We start from the raw sequence: 19676 nt of genomic DNA on the forward strand, positions 1-19676 counted from the left end.
CATAATTAAAAAATAGAAGCAACATTCATTCATCATTCGGGTGGGGACGGATCCTAATCTTTAACCCCAGGCCTGGCGGGATAGCCAGATCTTAAGGGTTGTGCGGAAGGTCTGGAGGGTGGTGAGGGTACGAATCTCCACGGGGAGGTCGTTCCAAAGGGTCGGAGCTACTACTGAAAAGGCTCTCCTCCGCGTAGTTGCCAGTCGGCACTGGCTGGCAGATGGAACTCGGAGGAGGCCTAATCTGTGTGATCTAATCGGTCGTGAGGAGGTAATTGGCAGGAGGCGGTCTCTCAAGTAGCCAGATCCACTACCATGAAGGGCTTTATGGGTGGTAAGTAGCACCTTGAAGCGCACCCGGAGATCAACAGGTAGCCAGCGCAGCTCGCGGAGGATAGGTGTTATGTGGGCGAACCGAGGAGCACCCACAATCACTCGCGCGGCCGCATTCTGGACTAGCTGAAGTCGCCGGATGCTCTTCAAGGGCAGCCCCATGTAGAGCACATTGCAGTATTCCAGCCTAGAGGTCACAAGGGCACGAGTGACTGTTGTGAGAGCCTCCCGGTTCAGGTAGGGTCGCAACTGGCGCACCAGGCGAACCTGGGCAAATGCCCCCCTGGTCACAGCCGACAGATGGTGATCGAAGGTCAGCTGTGGGTCCAGGAGGACTCCCAAGTTGCGAACCCTGTCTGAGGGGTATAATATTTGCCCCCCCAGCCTGAGTGACGGAACACTAGCCAAATTATTGGGAGGGAAACACAACATCCACTCGGTCTTCTCCAGGTTGAGTACAAGCTTGTTAGTCCTCATCCAGTCCCTAACGGCTTCAAGACCCCGGTTCATCACGTCCACCGCTTCATTGAGTTGGCACGGGGCGGACCTATACAACTGCGTATCGTCCGCGTATTGGTGGTATCTTATCCCGTGCCTCCGAATGATCTCGCCCAGAGGTTTCATGTAGATGTTAAATAGTAGGGGGGACAAGACCGACCCCTGCGGCACCCCATATGTTAGGGGCCTAGGGGTCAATCTCTGCCCCCCAATCAACACCGACTGCGACCTGTCCGAGAGGTAGGAGGAGAACCACTGCAAAACAGTGCCTCCCACCCCCACCTCCCACAGTCGTTGCAGAAGGATACCATGGTCGATGGTATCGAAAGCCGCCGAGAGGTCAAGGAGAACCAAGATGGAGGCATGGCCTCCATCCCTGGCTCTCCAGAGATCATCGGTCAATGCGACCAAAGCGGTTTCTGTGCTGTAACCAGGCCTGAAGCCGGACTGGAATGGGTCAAGGTAACTTGCTTCCTCCAAGGACCGCTGAAACTGGGAGGCCACCACCTTCTCAACAACCTTCCCAACAAAGGGGAGGTTGGAGACTGGACGATAATTGTTAAAAACGGCTGGATCCAAAGATGGTTTCTTCAGGAAAGGTCTCACCACCGCCGCTTTAAGTGCGGAGGGGAAGAGCCCCTCCCGAAGGGAGGCGGTAACAACCGCCTGGATCCAGCCCCGTGTCACCTCTCCGCTGTTGGCAACCAGCCAGGAGGGACACGGGTCCAGTACACAGGTGGAGGCACTCACAGCTCTCATGGCCTTGTCCACGTCCCCGGGGGTAACATCCTGAAACTCAACCCAGCGATGGTCTGTCGAATTATCCTCTTGTGCCTCGGCTGGATCTGCAGGGGTGGAGTCCAAATCCGACCGAAACCGAGCAACTTTGTCCGCTAAGAACTGGACATAATCTTCAGCCCTACCCTGCAAGGGGTCCCCCGTATCCCTCCTATTTAGGAGGGAACGGGTTATCCTAAACAGGGCGGCTGGACGAGACTCAGCGGACGCAACCAAGGTGGCAATATACGATCTTTTTGTTGTCCTAAGAGCCCTGATGTATTCCTTGGTGCAAGTTGTTAAGAGTGCTCGGTTCGATTCAGATTTATCGGACCTCCATATGTGCTCTAGGCGTCTCCTCCGGCGTTTCATCTCCCGGAGTTCCTCGGTAAACCAAGGAGGCCTCCGGGATCCACCACCTCGGAGCGGCCGTAGTGGCGCAATCCGGTCAAGGGACTCCGATGCTGCCGAGTGCTAGGCAGCAACCAGAGTCTCCACCGGACTGTGGGCGAGAGTATCGGGAATAACCCCAAGCTCCGTCTGGAACCTCAAGGGGTCCATAAGTTGCCTGGGGCAGAACCACCTGGTCGGTGGTTCCGCCCCAGGATCTAAATGCCATCTATAAAACATCTTATAAAAGTTTTCTCTCAGGTTTTGGGCCTGTGTAAATTTTACATTTCTTACCCAAATCCTTTCCCATGTATCCAACATTATTGGTTCTTCAATATTTTGGGCCCACTTTATCATACAGTCTTTAACTAATTCTGTTTCCAAGTCCATCTCTATTAATACATTGTATAATCTCTTTATATGCATTGGACTTTGATCTCTTATTTGTTTAAGTAAATTATCCTCGACTTGCATAAAACCAATTTTTTTTATCTATTTTCCATCTGGCCTGTAGCTGCCCGTACTGAAACCACGTTTGGATTACCTTTTCCTCTTTTAATTCATCCAAGGGTTTTAGTTGTAGTACACCTCTTTCTAGGGTAAGAAGCTGTCTGTAACTAATTACATCCTGTTTTTGTACTATGTTCATATTTTCTATTGCATGTCTGGGAATTTCCCACATGGGTATCTTATCATTTAATTTGAATTGATATTTTTTCCAGACCCGCAGTAGAGCATTCCTTAAAATATGACTTTTAAAATTCTTGTCCACCTTTTTGTTATATAACAGGTAAGCATGCCAACCATATACCAAATCATGCCCCTCAATATTAAGTATTCTATCATTTGTTAAATTAATCCAATCACTAATTACAGATAAAACTACTGTGTCGTAATATAATTTTTTTAAATTTTTTAAGTTTTTATTTTACACACATAAACACATCAACAAGAACAAACACATGTCTTAAGACAACATAGGAACAATAAATTCCATCATGTATCATACAGCAGTTCCGTATCGGTTTCTTTGCAGTTAGTGTTTTCCCTTTCTATAATTAGCTATTTATGACCAAATATTGTTTATCTCTAATGTGCTATATATACATACAATTCCAGGTAAACATTCACATGGTTATTCTTTTTCTTTGCCAATCTTATACTATTGTTATTCCATTTAAAAGATTATAGAGTACAGTTTGGGTTGTATTGTTTACCATCCGAAGCATCTATTGTGGCATCACCTTATTTTCTCTTTCTTTTCTTTTCTTTTCTCTCTCCCTTCCTTCTCTACTTCCTTCCTACCTCCTCTCCTTCCCCTTCTTTCTTCTCTTACCTCTCTCCTACTCTTATCCTCTCTCTTCCCCCTCCTACTCTCTCTCCTTCTCTTTTTTCTCCCTTCCTCCCTCCTCTCCTTCTCTTACTCTCCCTTCTACCCACCTTTCCTTATCTCTTTTAAATTGGGTAATTTCAAACCTCCCCTCTCACGCACATCTTGCATTATTTTTAGTTTTACTCTCGGTTTCTTCCCTGCCCATACAAATTTATTAATACCCTTCTGCCATTCTAACAGGTTCACATCTTTTTAAAGTATTGGTAACTTTTGGAAAATAAATAAAAATTTAGGTAAAATATTCATTTTCACTGCTGCTATTCTTCCCAGCAAAGATAACTGTAGTTTCTCCCATTTTTTCATCTCTGTCTGTATACTATGCCAAAGTGGTTCATAATTATACTTGTATAGCTTCCCATTTGAGGTTGAAATATGAACTCCTAAATATTTGACCTTTTTAACTATTTCACATCCTGTCATTCCTTCTAGTTCTTCCTTTTGTTTAGTATTCATATTTGTAGCTAATATCTTTGTTTTCCCTAAATTTATTTTGAATCCTGCCACTTGATCATATTGATTAATCATATTCATTAAGACCTTACTAGATTCCTGCGGTTGGGTTAATATTATAACTAAATCATCCGTAAAAACACGTATTCTATATTCTTGCTGCCTAACCTTAATTCCCTGTAAGTCCTCCGAACCCCGTATTTTATTCAACAATAATTCCAAAGTTATGATAAACAATAATGGGGACAAGGGACAACCATGCCTTGTACCTTTTTCAATTTGGAAAGAATCTGTTAAACTTCCATTAACTATAATTTGAGCTATTTGTTGTTGATATATTGCTTTGATTGATTGTAAGAAACGTTCTCCTATGTGCATTTTTTGCAATGTTTTCAGCAGGAATTGCCAATTAACTCGATCAAAGGCTTTCTCAGCATCTAGAAATATGAGCGCAGCAAGGATTTGGTTATTCTTTCCCAAATATTCTAGTGTATTAACAATTAGTCTTACATTACTTCTCATTTGTCTCCCTTGAATAAAACCTGCTTGATCATTATGAATCAATTGCTGGATAACCAACATTAACCTATTCGCTAGTATTTTGGTAAAGATTTTATAATCTACATTAAGTAATGATATCGGTCTATAATTTTTTGGTTGAGTAATATCTTGATCATCTTTAGGTATCAGGGATATAAAAGCTGTCTTCCAAGACCTTGCCTTCCACTTGAATCTTATTAAATAATTCCTTAAGAGGTTCTACCATTTCTAATTGTAGATTTTTATAATAAGCCGCCGTCAAGCCATCTGTACCCAGTGCTTTCCCTGCCTTTAACTGTTTGATTACCTGTAGAATTTCCCCAGAAGTTATTGGTTGGTTCAATTTTTCCCTCTGCTCATCTTTAACTATGGGTATTTTTTCTTTGTCCAGGTATCTATCTATATCTAGGCCTTGAATTTTATCACCCTTGTATAATCCTATAAAGAATTCATGAAATCTTTTGAATCACATCCTGTTGATACACTTCCTTCCCTCTATAGTGTAATTTCGCTACGTTACGAGATTTTTGTTTTTTCCTAATCAAATATGCTAACCATCTATCAGATTTATTTGCATTACAGAAAGTGTTATGTTTTGCATATAACAGATTGGTAGCTACCTGGTCTGAGATTAGCATATTAAATTGGTCTTTTAATAAGGTAATTGCTTCTTTAATCTTTTTATCTCCTGGTTTTAAAATTAACTCTTGCTATTTCTTCCTAATTTCATCTTCCAGTTCTATTTGCTTTTCCCCCTGTTTACGTCTATGTAATCTATTTAGATTTATCAAAGCTCCTCTCATATACGCTTTGCTTGCATCCCATACTATTTCTATAGATGTACCCTTATTCATATTAAAAACAAAGTATTCTGTTAACAATTTTTTACATTCATTAATATATTTCTCATATCTAAATAAATGTTCATTCAATCTCCAAGACCTTCTTGCTTGCGTCCCAACTCCATCCAAACCGGATTATGATCTGATAAAACTCTGGAACATATCTTTGTCTTCTTTACCCTAGAAAGCAAATCATTGGTGGTTAGTATAAAGTCAATCCTAGAAAAGGATTGGTGTCTATCGGAAAAGAAGGTAAAATCGTATTCTTCTGCATTTCTTTCTCGCCAGATATCTCTCAGTTCAAAATCATCTATCATGTCGAAAAAGGACTTAGGTAGTTTTGCTCGCGTTTGAATATTTTGCCGAGAAGCCTTCTTGTCTTTCTTGGTATCCATAGCACCGTTCCAGTCACCCAATAGTATGCAGGACCTATAATCCCAATGTACTAATTTAGCATGGAGCTTTTTATAAAATCTATCTTGTTGTTGGTTGGGAGCATATATTCCCAGTAGCAATATCCTTTTCCCTTCTAATACCAAATCTATTGCAATGTATCTTCCTTGGGAGTCTGCTTCAATTAATTCAGCTCTCATATCCTTCCTTAAATAGATAACTATACCAATTTTCTTCTCTGGAGCAGAAGCTATAAAGTGTTGACCAAGTCTTGTATTAATCAGGTATTTTTGATCAGTTGATTTAATGTGAGTTTCTTGCAAGCAAATTATATCATTCTTGAATTGTTTAAGATAATGATTTATTTTCTTCCTTTTCTGTGGGCAATTTAATCCATTAACGTTCCACGTTAGGAACTTAGTTGTCATCTTTGGCTCCCTGAAGCTTTTTTAGAGCCATCTGGACATCCTGGAATTTAATCTTTGGCCTGGCTCCTCCCACTGCTTCTAGACTGATACCTGTAGCTTCTTGACCGGTGGCAGGTGTTTGTTGTAATTGTTGCTTTTTTAATTCTTGGTCCATTCGTCTAGTAATCACACGTGTTTGTCTTTGTTCCTTGGCTCCTTGTACTTCTGAGAGAGAAAGTTGATCCAACCTTGTTGATACTTGTGTAGTTTGCTGTCTATCCTGTCTTTCTTGGGTCTAGGCAGGGCGGGTTGTCCAGCCTTCAATATGTTATTGTAGAAGTCTCGGGCCTTCCATACTGAATTAAGACGGTATCTTTGCCCCTGATAAATGAGTGCTAGACCGGCTGGCGCATCCCATCTGAGCTGTAACTGACGATTTTTAAGCTCTTCAACTAAAAAAGCATAGTCTTTCCTTGATCAGCATTTTAGGTGGTATCTCCTTCAAAACGGTCACCTCCTGATCCCCAATTTGAAGCTTAGTTTTATAAGTCTCTTGCAATATCGTATTCCTCATGTCTCTTGTAGCAAAGTACACCACAATGTCTCTTGGTAGTTGCTTCTGTCTGGCAAGCCAGGAGTTTACACGATAAACCTTTTCAATTTGTCGTTCAAAATTCCCACCTGGCCTTCCCATCAAATTATCGAAGGCTTCTGAGAGAATCTGTTTCAAATTTTCCTGGTTATTTTCACGTAATCTTCTTATTCTTAATGCAAATTCCATTTGTCTATACTGTAACATAATAATTTCATTTTCAGCATCTCCAACTTTTTGTTGAACCACATCCATTTTTGATGTCAAGTTGATATTGGAATCGCTAAGATCTTCTAATCTATCTTCAATTCCAGACACGTATCCTGATAGAAAATTAAAAGCCCCCAAAATATCGTCCCTGATCTTCTGATCCCGGGTCACAAGTTCATCAGTCAGTTCTTTATAAGCAGCAGATATCTCCTCCTTAATTTTTGTTTCCATCGCAGCTGTATGATTTTTAAAAGCTTCAGCCAATTCTTTCTGAAAAATTTCTTTAGTCAGAGGCTCCCCTGCAACAGTAGGGGGGGGAGTAGTGACTGTAATTTCGCAATGGGAGCGGGTGAGCTGCCCGCACTTTTGGAGATATTAGAAGGGGGGAGGAGGGGGGAACCTTTTGCCTAGAAGCCATTCCAAGTTTAATCTTCTTCAGCCAATTAGTAAGTCTATGCTAGCCGATTGTACAGCAATTACTGTTTAGTTTTATGATAAATCATTTCCTTTTCTTTAAATGTTCTAAGCTCTGTAGAAATATTTTCAAAGTCCGACCCGTGCTACGAAGCTGCTCGGCACCATTTTGTATATCTCTTTAGCAAGTAATTTATCAGAAGGAATTCTTGTAAAAATGAAGCTAAGGATTAATACATACAATTAGAAGTTCTTGGGTAGAGGCTCTGCCCGTTCTGAAATCAATAAATCAGATTTTATGCTTGTGCTGAGGATGAGTGTATTGCCTTTGTTCTGCAAATAAAAGCAGAAGAAGTTCTTGGTGCGGAGAATATTATGCTGACGGGTGCCCTTCCTCCCTTTCCCAGATTTATGGTCTGGGAAGGTTAGTTGGCGCGCTGCCCAAGCATAATTAGCTCACCTTCTTCTTCTAAGCCCGAAGAAGAGGTAATCAAGCTGTCAAACGGCTGATGAATTGCTGTTCAGACAGTTTAACGCAACCAAGAATCCGGAGCTATTAAGAACAAGTTCCCACAGGCAGCCCCCTCCCCCCACTGGAAGTCCAAACTCTTGGTCAAAGGCAGCATATTTTAAAGATATTAATGCTGCTTTCTCCCATTTTGGTGGCCTCCAGATGCACTGAGTTAAAATCCTTATGATTCTCAGCCTTTTCAGAATAGTCAGTGATGGAAAATTATTCTCTAGGTTATCCAATGAATCTAGCAAATTTCTGACTGATGATGTTGCTTGTTTTGGGGTTTGCTAGAAATATATGTGGTGTTTACAATTTGCATTGGCTATAAAATGAAAGTTCTAATCTAAAATAAGTATTGGAGATGATGAGTTTAAGTTATTTGGTAAACTATTAAGGAATAAATCATTCTGGGCATGCTTCTTAAAAACAACATAATAAAATAGCTTCCATCTCTATGTCACACTAGATTTACAAAGAAAATAGCTAGTGTAAGTGAGTTAAGGTATTGGGGAGACTTGAGTTCACTAGTCCAGTCACTGTCTCTCAGCACAAACTACCAAACAAAATAGTTGTAGTGGGGGGAAAATAAAGAACTGGAAGGGAGTGCTATGTTTGTCACCTTGCGTGCCATAGGAAAAATAGGATAATAACTGGGCACATGCTAATGATTGTAAATTCAGTACAGTTGTTTTAAATTTTAAATGGGTTGCTCCTTGAAACATTTCCAGAATAGTAGGACAGGATATGAACTCGAAATGCTTCAAATTTTGCTTACCAAAACCAATAATACATGTGTTACTTTTATCCTCTGGTGACACCTTTCTTTCACGTGGGAAGCTTGGTGTGGTGAGAAAAAATGCTGGGTAAATTCATCCAGCAAACTAGTTCATGATTTACTTCCTTATGATTTAGCGAGTGAGTTGCAACTCCTTAAACTGGAAGCCATGGCTTAGAAGCTGCAGTGACTGGATTCATAAAATTTGCCAGGCCATGAACAAGAATTCAGCTACAGAGATCTTCCTTCTGATCCAAAACTGAAGACTTTCTGGGAAAACGCAGTCCTATTATTGTCTCCTCCAACTATACCCAGATTCTGTCGCCTGAGACAAAGGAAGAGTATGGCAGAAGGTTTCTCCTGAGCCCAGTACAACTTGTAGGGCTATCATTGTTGGAAGCAAGTTTTTAGAAAGCTTAGCAGGACACAATTGGTCTTCTTTGTCTCTCAAGGCTTGGCCTGTGGACACCCGACTCAGAGCTTTCGGGACTGGCTACAAATCAACCTTGGGAACTTCAGCCGGAATGCTGAATACCATAACTTGCTGAGCTGGAACCTGTATTTTGATGGCGTGAGTAGACATAATTTAAAATGATCACAACTATCTTTATTGCAAAACTTACTCTATACAAAGAAAAAAAGAAGGACCAAGTAAGTCTTGCAGACTGCTGAGTTCTTAGGAATTCTCCTTCTTCCCCTCATTATCATCTCCATGCTACTCAAAACCAATGGGAAAAAAGCTTTACCCAGACAGAAATCCAAACTTAAAATAAGGAAGAATTGCTTGATGATAAGCAGTGGTGCAACGTTCATGCCTCCTAGAAGTACTGATGTTTTCAAGTTTGTGATCGTTTGCTCTGTATCCTTTTCCTCCACTTCTAGATGGCTGTTTTAGAATATTTGTCTCCATCACAACTTGCATCATTCACTCTGGAATCTGGAGTCATCAACAACAAAGAGCACATGTTCCAGATCCTTGCAAAATTGCAGAACAAACCACTAGCAGAAATTTATGAATATTTGGATCAATTCAACACAGTGGCCCAGAAGGTATGATACTTGTTTAATGCAAGTAATCCTCAGGTTATGATGGCAGTTGGAACAGGAATTTCCATCACAAAGCTATGTCATAAAGCATGACATGGTGGGACTACTTAGTCACTACCTGGCAATCTTGTAGGACCATGTGGGTTGTTATGCAGGAAGAGGTATAAGTCCCAGACAAGTAGGTTTGTGGTGTATGGGTACCACAGGGGATAAGGGGTACCACAAGCAAGTGCTGTAGAGCATGAGTGGTTAAAAAAAATGGGAGCAGGAAGCTGACAGGGAACATGAGAAATTGTAATCAAATGACCGTGGGATGCTGCAATATCATAATTACAAGCAGGGCACCAAGCACCTAGATCATCCAGAGATAATGCAATAGCCAGAACTTCAAAGACCAGTTATAAATCCCCTTCATTCAATGCTGTTGTAACTTTGAATGGTCAATAAACAAGCGGTCATAAACCAAAGCCTATTTGTGTGTATATGTATGTCTATATTTACATACTCATACAAGATCTTCTTTTCTCCAGCCAAACCAACTTTCTATTTTCCTGCTGTTCTTAGTTCTTCCTCAAGCTCTTTGAGTAAATTCAACTATCCAAGTGCCTGAACTGAGGACGAGAAGCAGAATTTGATCAGCAATCAGTTATTTACACCAAGTTTTATAAAAAATCCCAAGAGTTAAATGGTGGTTCTATTTTCTCTTTTTAAACACACAGCTTGGAATAACATCCCTGAAAGATGAAGGCATACAAAAACAAATGCTTTTGCAGTTTCTTGAGGGGGCTGAGGGTACATTCTCAGCATTTGCTCCAGAAAACTGGACCCACTTGCTGTCAACAAGACTGGGCCTCCTTTTGCCAAGCATCAGCGAAAAGGAATCTCAAAGGATCTTGTCTTACGTTTCAAATTGTGACAGCTTCAGAGCTGTGTGAGTATAAAGCAAAAGGCAAAAGAAGGTGAAAATCCACTTCTGGGATATTTGGAAGGGAGATCAGAAAAGTTAAGGACCACCCCATCAAAGTGTGTGTCTGTCAAAGTACTGAGGCAGACCAATTGGCCAAGTCCCCAGGGAGCTTCTCTGAATGGGTCAGAAATTTCCAGTAATTTGAGGTTTTGTGCTAGTTGTTATATAATTTGTATCATTTGTGCAGTGACATCACATGTTATTATGTCTTATACCTAGCCATAGACTGCTATCATAGTTCTTTTAAAGTAGATATTTGTGACACCATATTTCTTGCTGTTGTCCAGGGTATCCTCTGTCAGCCAGGTTTATCCTTCTACACCATTGGCCAATCGAAAAGGCATCTATGATACTTTATTTGCTTTCCTTGATACCCAACAGAAGATCACAGGTAATTGCCATCACATGGATTTTGCAGGTCTGCAATGAAAATTACAAGGAAGAGATATGAGATAGAGCCAACCAATCAGCAGGACCTGTGCTCATTCTACTTATGCAAGCAGGCACCAATGCTCTTTGTGCAACCTCCCATTACTCCTGTAAGAAGGGAGTGGCAAACTATTTCAATAGCGTTGCCAAGAAAACTACTTGGAAATGTCCACGAAGCCATGAAGCTTTGGTTCAGCTTGATGGAAGCTTTACTTTTTATAGAACCCCTCCCCCCACACCTCCAGTTTTGTTTGCACATGATATCCAGAGTGTCACGATTGATTATTATTCCTCCTAATAGCCAACTAAACATTGATGTTCCAGGTGGATATCTACTTAGAATGTGTTTTTCTGTCCTTTGACATGACAGGATCTGCATGTTCTTCTCATACCAAGAGTACAGAGTCCTGGCTGCAAAACCACCTTGGGCCATTTTTCAAACAAGCTCCTTATGAAGATTTGATCAAGCTGCTAGCCAGCTTCAATGCGGTACTGTAGCTGGATTGTATGATCTGAAATATTTCGCTCCCATGCCCAGCCTTCATTCCACCACCTCACATGCTTTTTTGTTATGTGCTTCAAACCATGTTTTGCTGCTCATCTGCACACTGCTGTTTAATGTAGGGTAACAGAATAATAGTTGAAAGGGATCTTGAGGTCTTCTAGTCCAACCCCCTGCTTAAGCAGGAAACCCTATTCCATTTCAAACAAACGGTTGTCAACCTTTTCTTTAAAAACCTCCAGTGTTGGTAGCACCCACAACTTCTGGAGTGTAAGTTGTTCCACTGACTTTCTCCTTAGTCCTAGGTGGTTCTGATAGATATCAAAGAACAAGTACACCCAGGAATAGTAATGATAGTAAGATTTGAGAAGCTTCCTTTCACTTTTATTCTTAGATATCAAAAAACGGATACACTAAGGAATAGTAAAAAAGTCTATTGAAGGAAGTCTATTACAAAAATTGTCCCTGAACATGCTTACAATGCCAGAGGGAGATTGGGGAAGCGTCCAGGATTGGATTATTCTCATGTCCAATCTGCCCAGAGACTGAGTTAAATTTGAAGCCACGCCTCTGTGCTTCCAGTGCTTGGCTCCACTTACAACACGGTCTGGCCCACGAGAGGTCATAGGGGCACCGGCAAGCGGGGATCAGCAGCGGAGACCGTGTGGCGCAGCAGAACGAGCTTAGAAAAGAGCCGAGGTGGCGCAGTGGTTAAATGCAGCACTGCAGGCTACTTCAGCTAACTGCAGTTCGGCTGTTCAAATCTCACCGGCTCAGGGTTGACTCAGCCTTCCATCCTTCCAAGGTGGGTAAAATGAGGACCCGGATTGTTGTTGGGGGCAATATGCTGACTCTGTAAACCGCTTAGAGAGGGCTGAAAGCCCTATGAAGCGGTATATAAGTCTAACTGCTATTGCTATTGCTTATCGGAGGCCACGAGGAGCATTGGAGCTGCGGAGGCAGCAGGATGCCTCATATGAGGCTCTGAGGCATCAGAGACAGTGAAGGGCCTCCTGCAGGATCTCCTGCTAGCTCCGAGACCACTGGGAGGCTGGTGGCTTATTCAGAGAGGTTGCCGTCGCTGAGGCAGCCGGGTGCCATCTTGGGCGCCTCATGAGTACTGCGTGGTGGAGAAGGGGGGAGCAACAAAATGGCAGGTGCAGCAGATCGCCTGGAGAAGGTCCTTTCTACCTTGGGCGATGGGCCCAGGCCCACAGCCTCTTCTAGGGCCAGAAAGCGACTTTGAAGAGCTCATCCAGGTCAGGCAGGAGCAAGTCCTTGGGGAACAGGGTGGAGAGGGCTGGGCAGTCCCAAATAGCCAGGATTAGCCCTTCTCCACCCAGATCTCCCCCCCCCGGATATTTCCCCCTTTGTTAGTCCCTCTAGTAGCTCCCATGGGGCTGGGGATAAGGGGCCGTTGTCTCCCCCTTTCCCTTGGGGACCAAGGGCTGGGGACTGGGGACCCCTTTGCTCATGGGGTTCAGGCTAGGCCTAGGCTGGCCCCGTAGACCCCTATCTCTGGGGGTTATTACCCTAGCAGTTTTTCCCTGTTGCCTGAGCTTCCAGAATGTTAAAAGCAGCTCATAGCTCAGGCTATATCCCAAGGCATAGCTGCGGGTTTGCAGCAGAGATCACAGGCTTTGACTGAACAGTCTCAATGTGGGACCTCATGAGGTGATATAGACCAACCCCACTCTCAAGGTCTTAGTTAGGATAGGCCAGCATCCCCTTCCTTGGTCAGTGAGGGTTCTGTGGGGGATGAAGGGCCTCAGCCTGACCTAGATTTGTCTGAGGAGGAGGTGGTCCCAGACCCCTCTGCTATTTCAGGGTTGTTTTCCCCTCAGATATTTAGGTCCCTTTTATGCAAAGCTAAGGCCACTGCTGATTTGGAGGAGGGATCTCCTGCCCCAGTCACACACACACACCCCATTCCCCTAAGAAGGGCCGAGGGGGACTCTTCTCTGAGCCTCTCTTAAGGAGGAGATTCCAGCTCCCTAACTTTTTCTGGATGTACTTAAAAACCAATGGGAAAAGCCGGTGGCATTCCCCACCCCAGGGAGAAATGAAAGGATGTTTTACAATTTGGAACCGGGATTTTCCCAGGCATTACAAAAGTCTACCATAGACACACACACACCCAGTGGCTGCTCTGGCTACTTCCTCTTCCCTTGTCTCAGGGGATATAGCCGATAATTTTAAGGCTGAGGATAAAAAAGCAGAGCTTACCCTGCGAAAGACCGTTTAGGCCACATCCTCGGCCATTAAGGCAGTGGCCTCAGCTTCATTCTTTATCTAACCATGTTGCTGTGGCTGCGCCAGATGCGGGAGCATATTCCCCTAGATGACCAATGGTTGCAGCAGGGCTTGAACAAAACAATGGCTGCCACTCCGTTTTCTTCAGACACCACCCTCCATGCAGTGAAATATTCATCCAGAGCCTTGGCAACATCAGTGACCTCCAGGAGGATTTTGTGGCTTCGCAACTGGCAAGCAGATGCCAAATCTAAATGGTGCCTGACGGCATCTGCTTATGCAGGAACACAGTTGTTTGGGGCATCCTCATGGAGGATAAGAATAAAAAGAAGGTTTTGTCCACAGCAGCCAAGCGGTCAGACCAGAGGCCTGCCCCATATTACCACAGACCTTCATTCTGCTTGCAAGATCAGGAGGTCCAGCAATCTAGGTATTTCCCTTCCCATAGCGATAGGCAACAGGATAGGCAACCAGACAGGACGTATCCTCAAGACAAGTCCCGATACCAACCCCAGAACAAGAGGCCTTTTCGAGGGGGAAGTGGTCGCCCCTTCCACAGAGAAAAGTAACAGACTCAATTCCTTCTATTGGCAGTTTCCTCTCCTTGTTCGCGGATCAGTGGGATTCTATCACCACCAACCAATGGGTTCTCAACACCATTAGATTCGGACTTCGTCTGGAATTTATTTCCCACCCCCTCCCCAAACAGGTTTCAGGTTTTCTCTTCTTTGAAGAATCCCGTGAAACGGAACCTCATGAAGGTGGCCATTCAACACCTTCTGGAGATTCAGGCTATTGAGATGGTTTCTAAGGACTAAGAGGGACTGGGGTTTTACTCCAATTTGCTCATGGTTCCCAAAAGTTGGGGGGCTGGAGCAATTTTGGATTTAAAACTTTTGGATTTCCACATTGTATATAGACAGTTTAAAATGGTCTCCTTGAAGACCATTCTGGCAGGGATTAGGCCAAGTGGACCTTACTGAGGCCTACTTCCATATCTTGATTCTTCCAGAACATAGGAGATTTTTGAGATTTCCTATAAGGGCATCTACTACCAATATAGGGCACTTCCCTTTGGCCTTGCTTCAGCTCCACGGACCTTTACCAAGGTCCTTGCCACCTTGGCTGCACACCTTTGTTCAATGCCTGTTCACATTCAGTGTTATTTAGATGATATTTTAGTTCAGGCATCGTCGTTCCAGCAGGCAGGGTCTCACCTAGCCTTGATCATTTGGACCTTGCAGAAGCATGGGTTTTCTGTGAATTTTGCTAAGAGCAATTTGATTCCTTCCAATAGGCTGCAGCATCGTGGGGCTATTATTGATGCTTCGGAGGGTAAGATTTATTTTTCCACTAAGCATAGGGAAAGCATTATCCAGTTAGTTAGGCAGGTCTGTAGGGAGCAGTCTGTCCCTGTTCTCCTTCTGTCCAAGCTGCTGGGGAAAATTATTTCCTGCATCGCCATAGTGCCGTGGGCTCGCCTCCATGCACGGATGCTGCAGTGGCTGCTTCTTCCACATCAACGCAACGGCACCAGCAATGCGTCGTTCAAGGTCAAGGTACCACCCCAGGTCCTCTTGTCCCTGCAGTGGTGGCTGTCACCAGCTCTTCAGAAAGGATCGGTCTTCAGAGATCCGATACGCCTCATTCTGACACCAGAATGGTCAGTGGTCCCCGGCAGTCTTAAGACACAATAAAAAATGGCTAGAACTGAGAGGGTCCATCTGGTGCTCAGAAATTTGCACCACGAATCGCCACCCATGTGTTGACACTGATAGACAATGTTGCAGCCCCAAGTCTCACATAAACAAGCAAGGAGGCACACATTTGGTGGCCCTGTGGCACGAGGCTTTCAAACTGGGGACCTGGGTGGAACATCATTTCTGTCTTTGATGGCGGAGCACATCTCCTGTGTGAACAACAAGCAGGCTGATTGGCTCAGCAGGGCCACCATTGATCACAGGGAGTGGCAACTTCAGGCCGAGCATTTTTCGGCGGATCTTTTGGAGATTCAGATAACCACTCGTGGATCTCTTCATGTCACTGACCAACGGCTAGCTTCCCAGGTTCATCTCCCGGCTCGGGGAGCAGAGGACATGAATGCACTGCGCTGCTGGTGGCCGGAGGGTCTCCTGTACGTCTTTCCTCCCCTTCCCTTCATTCCTGAGGATTCCACAGTGGCTCCAGTTGACCACCTGGTGCTTGAGCGGGAACATCTGAAGGTGGCCAACTTCTCTGATAGGGTGATTGGAATGATTGTGGCTTCATGTAGACAGTCTACCACGCGTATCTTTAACACCACATGGGTCACCTTCGTGACTTGGTGCAGGGGGACACACGTGACTCCTGCTGTGCCCCTCGGTCCCTCAGATTTTAGAGTTCCTACAAGATGGGTTGGAGAAAAAACTTTCTCACAACATCATCCTTAGGCAGATGGCGACACTGTCTACAGTGCTAGGGGGCAAGGGGAACAGGTCCCTTGCTCAGCATCCGGTGATCAAACAGTTTCTTAAGGGGGCTGCTAATCTCAGGCCACCGGTTGTCCACAGGTTTCCCACATGGGACTTACCCTTAGTGATTCAGGCTCTTACGAAGGAACATTTTGAGCTGCTGAGGATGGTTAGTACACAGTACCTCACACTCAAGTTGGTCGTCTTAGTGGCAGTCACTTCCGTCAGACGTATCTCGGATGAATGCCTTGTTTTCAAGGGCGGATCTCTGTGTGTTTCACACGGATTGAATGGTACTGCATTTAGACCCACCCTTTTGCCTAAAACCAACTCGCCCTTTCATAGGGCACAGGAAGTGGTGCCCTGTGATCACATAGAAAGTGGTCGTGGCATAGGTTGGCCATCAGGCATTGACATTTCTCTTAGGCGTATTGCTTCATTATGCCGAACAGAAGCTCTGTTCGTCTCCTTCCATCCTTCATCCTTAGGGGCTAGGGTCACCCCATCCACCATTGGGCATTGTATCAGGTCAGCTATTTCCAACGCAGGCACAGGGTGTTCAGATTCAGGCCGTCATAGCTGCCCACTCGACAAGGAACACGGCAGGTTTGGCAGCCTGGTTTGCCCAGGCTCCGTTTGAAGACATCTGTCGGGCAATTTGTTGGGCTTCACCCATGCCATTCATTAAACACTATCGCCTTGATGCCTATGCTTCAGCTGAAACTTCATTCGGTTGGAGGATTTTGCAGTGTTTTGGAAGCCCAGCCATCTCATGCTTCTTAGTTCCCTTCCTTGGTAGGTAGCTTTGGCATCTCCCAAACCCAATCTCCTACAGAGAATAACAGTTGGTCTTACCTGACCTGTATTTCTTATAGGATTGGGGAAGCGTCCAGGTCCCTCGCATGTAGGTTTATAGGACTTCTGGGTAGCAAGTGAGGCTGGGAAGGCGGGTCCCTTTTCCTTCTGACTTGTGTTCAGGTTTTCCATGGAACCGCGACCTTTGTTGAAAGTAGAGCCAAGCATAGGAAGCAGAGAGGCGTGGCTTCAAATTTAACTCAGTCTCTGGGCAGATTGGATGTGAGAATAACCCATTCCTAGATGCTTCCTCAATCCTATGAGAAATACAATTCAGGTAAGACCAACTATTATTCACTCCCTCAACAGCTGGTTGAGGTCAAACAATAAGTAGAGTCTCCAGAATTTGACTCACAAAGATGCCAGGTAAAAGGGCAAATCTTACTGCTCCTTTTCCCCACTCCCCCCCCCCTTTGGAATGTTCATCCTGGTGCTCAGATAATTAACAAGAAGTCCATTCATGTTCCTGTTGACACTCATTGGAAAGGAAGAGATTGCAAGAAAGAGGAATTTGCGAACACTGGCAATTTGCCTGGTGCTCTTGCAGTGGGAGCGCAAACAGCTCAGATGGCAAAAAAGCCTTAAGTGTCAAGCTGCCTTTCATCAATTTCAGGGCTGATCATGTGAACTTGCACTAGCACTTATTAGAAAAGTGCTCTGCTATTGAAAGCAACTCAAGAAGAAAAAGCTTATTTATGAGGGATGAAAAAAATAATTGGGTCAGGCATAGGACACCATGGGTATCTGAGGGCAGATCAAAATCTGCAAGATGGTGGGCATGTTATGACTGAAGATCTAGTCCTTTTCTACGAAAAAAGTATGTAGAAAGGGAGAGGGTCTTAAATCACAACCTAGCACCTTCCTCATTTTTACCCTCCTTTTATATATTCCTGTTTTCAAAAGTGTTGGATTCCTCCTGACAAATCCATTCTTTTTTTTAAAAAAATTTATCATTTCAGATAATTTAACAGAATATAATATATGTGCACACACACAGTAGCATATTTAAACAAAAGGGAGCAAATGACTATATTGCCAATGCCAAAATCATTCCACCTGCAAGGCAGGCTTAGGGACAGAATGAGTTTCCAATTTCACCTAAACTCTACTTAGCTCTTCTGATGACCTCATAACCCTTGTGATGTCACTTGCCTCCCTTGTTCAAGGTACAGATAGCCATAGTGTGGGTTTGGTAATCTGTTTGAGAAGCAGATGATCTAAGATTTGATTAGAAAGCTTCCTTTTACTTCTGTTCTCCCCAGTTTAGTCCAAGAAAGGACACAGAGCCCTTTTGCAGTAAAAGGCTTTGTACTGGGAAAAAAAGAAGTGTAACCTACAGGAATCTTCAATCTTTCAAGTCACCATAAGTTCTATAATAGGAGCCTGAAGATGTCTTTCTCTAGCCTTAGCTTCTCTATGGTTAAGGTGAGACAAAACAGATCACGTTCTAGGACTCTGGAATGTCTACAGCAGAGTTTCTCAATCTTGGTAACTCTAAGATGTGTGGACTTCAACTCCCAGAATTCCCCAGCCCATTGATCTAGAGCAGGGGTCTCCAATCTTGGCCATTTTTAAGACTTCAACACTTAGCTCACTGGCGAAGCAAAAAAGAAACTTTAATGCTTGTTTGGTGCTCAAAAGTCGTAAGCAAAGAAAGAAAGGCTGGAACACATCTTGGTTGGCTTTAGTCCACGCAAACTAAGAGATATTCAAGTCTGATGACAGCATTTTAGGGAAAGTGGGGAAAAAAACTCAATAGGTACTCTTGAAGTCTTGAAGCTTCTTCTCATTAGATTAGCAGGAGACCATGAGAATTAACAAGACTGATTTGATGCAGCAGGTGGCAAACTATCCCTATGCAGGTCCACTGGTCACATCTCAGGACACATATTTAAACAAACTTGAGAAATGTTAAAATGTTATTTCTGTTAGAATGTTCTCTCTAACCAAAGCTAATATTTCTTTAAAAAGAAATTAACAGATTGAAACTCTGTTTAGAAAGCTAATTTTAGCTCCAAAAGTGAGCTTTTCACTGTCTTTTTCCAGAGCCATGATGGAGGGAATTTTTTTTAAATCTAGGATTTATCTTTAAATGCAAGTTGGGTATATGTGCACAATATAATCTTCAGAAAGGATTAACCTCAACATCACATTCAACAAAAATGAAGGCATTATTAGTAATAAAAGAAAATTCCACACAAGAAAACTAGATTGGTTTACCAATATCTTTCTCGTATATTTCCAGTTTGAGGTGAAGGATAATCTCACCTCCACCCAACTTGCTCACGTCTTTTTTGGCTCTAACATCCTGAATAATCCTGATACAGTCCAGGCACTTCTGATGCCTTTAGAGAATAGGCCTCTGGAAGAGACCATTGCTTTTGTGTCAGAGTTTGTCCTCATTGCTTCACAGGTAAGTTGTCTTTTATAAGCTTTGTCCTCAAACCATTTTGCCTGCAGGGATTCAGAACTGCAGCCTTTAGACCTCTTGTCACCATTATTGCTTTTCTTTGCAACGATTCCCCTATGCTACTATCTAAGCAGCCTTTTTAGTTACTGGGTTAAGCAATTTAAACCTCAGGCCAGAGCAGTCTGATTTCAGAAGTCATTTGCAAGGGATCAATCCAGATGCAGAAGAATTGATA

The sequence above is a fragment of the Thamnophis elegans genome, chromosome 14, assembly GCF_009769535.1.
Source record: "Thamnophis elegans isolate rThaEle1 chromosome 14, rThaEle1.pri, whole genome shotgun sequence".
Taxonomy (NCBI): Eukaryota; Metazoa; Chordata; class Lepidosauria; order Squamata; family Colubridae; genus Thamnophis; species Thamnophis elegans.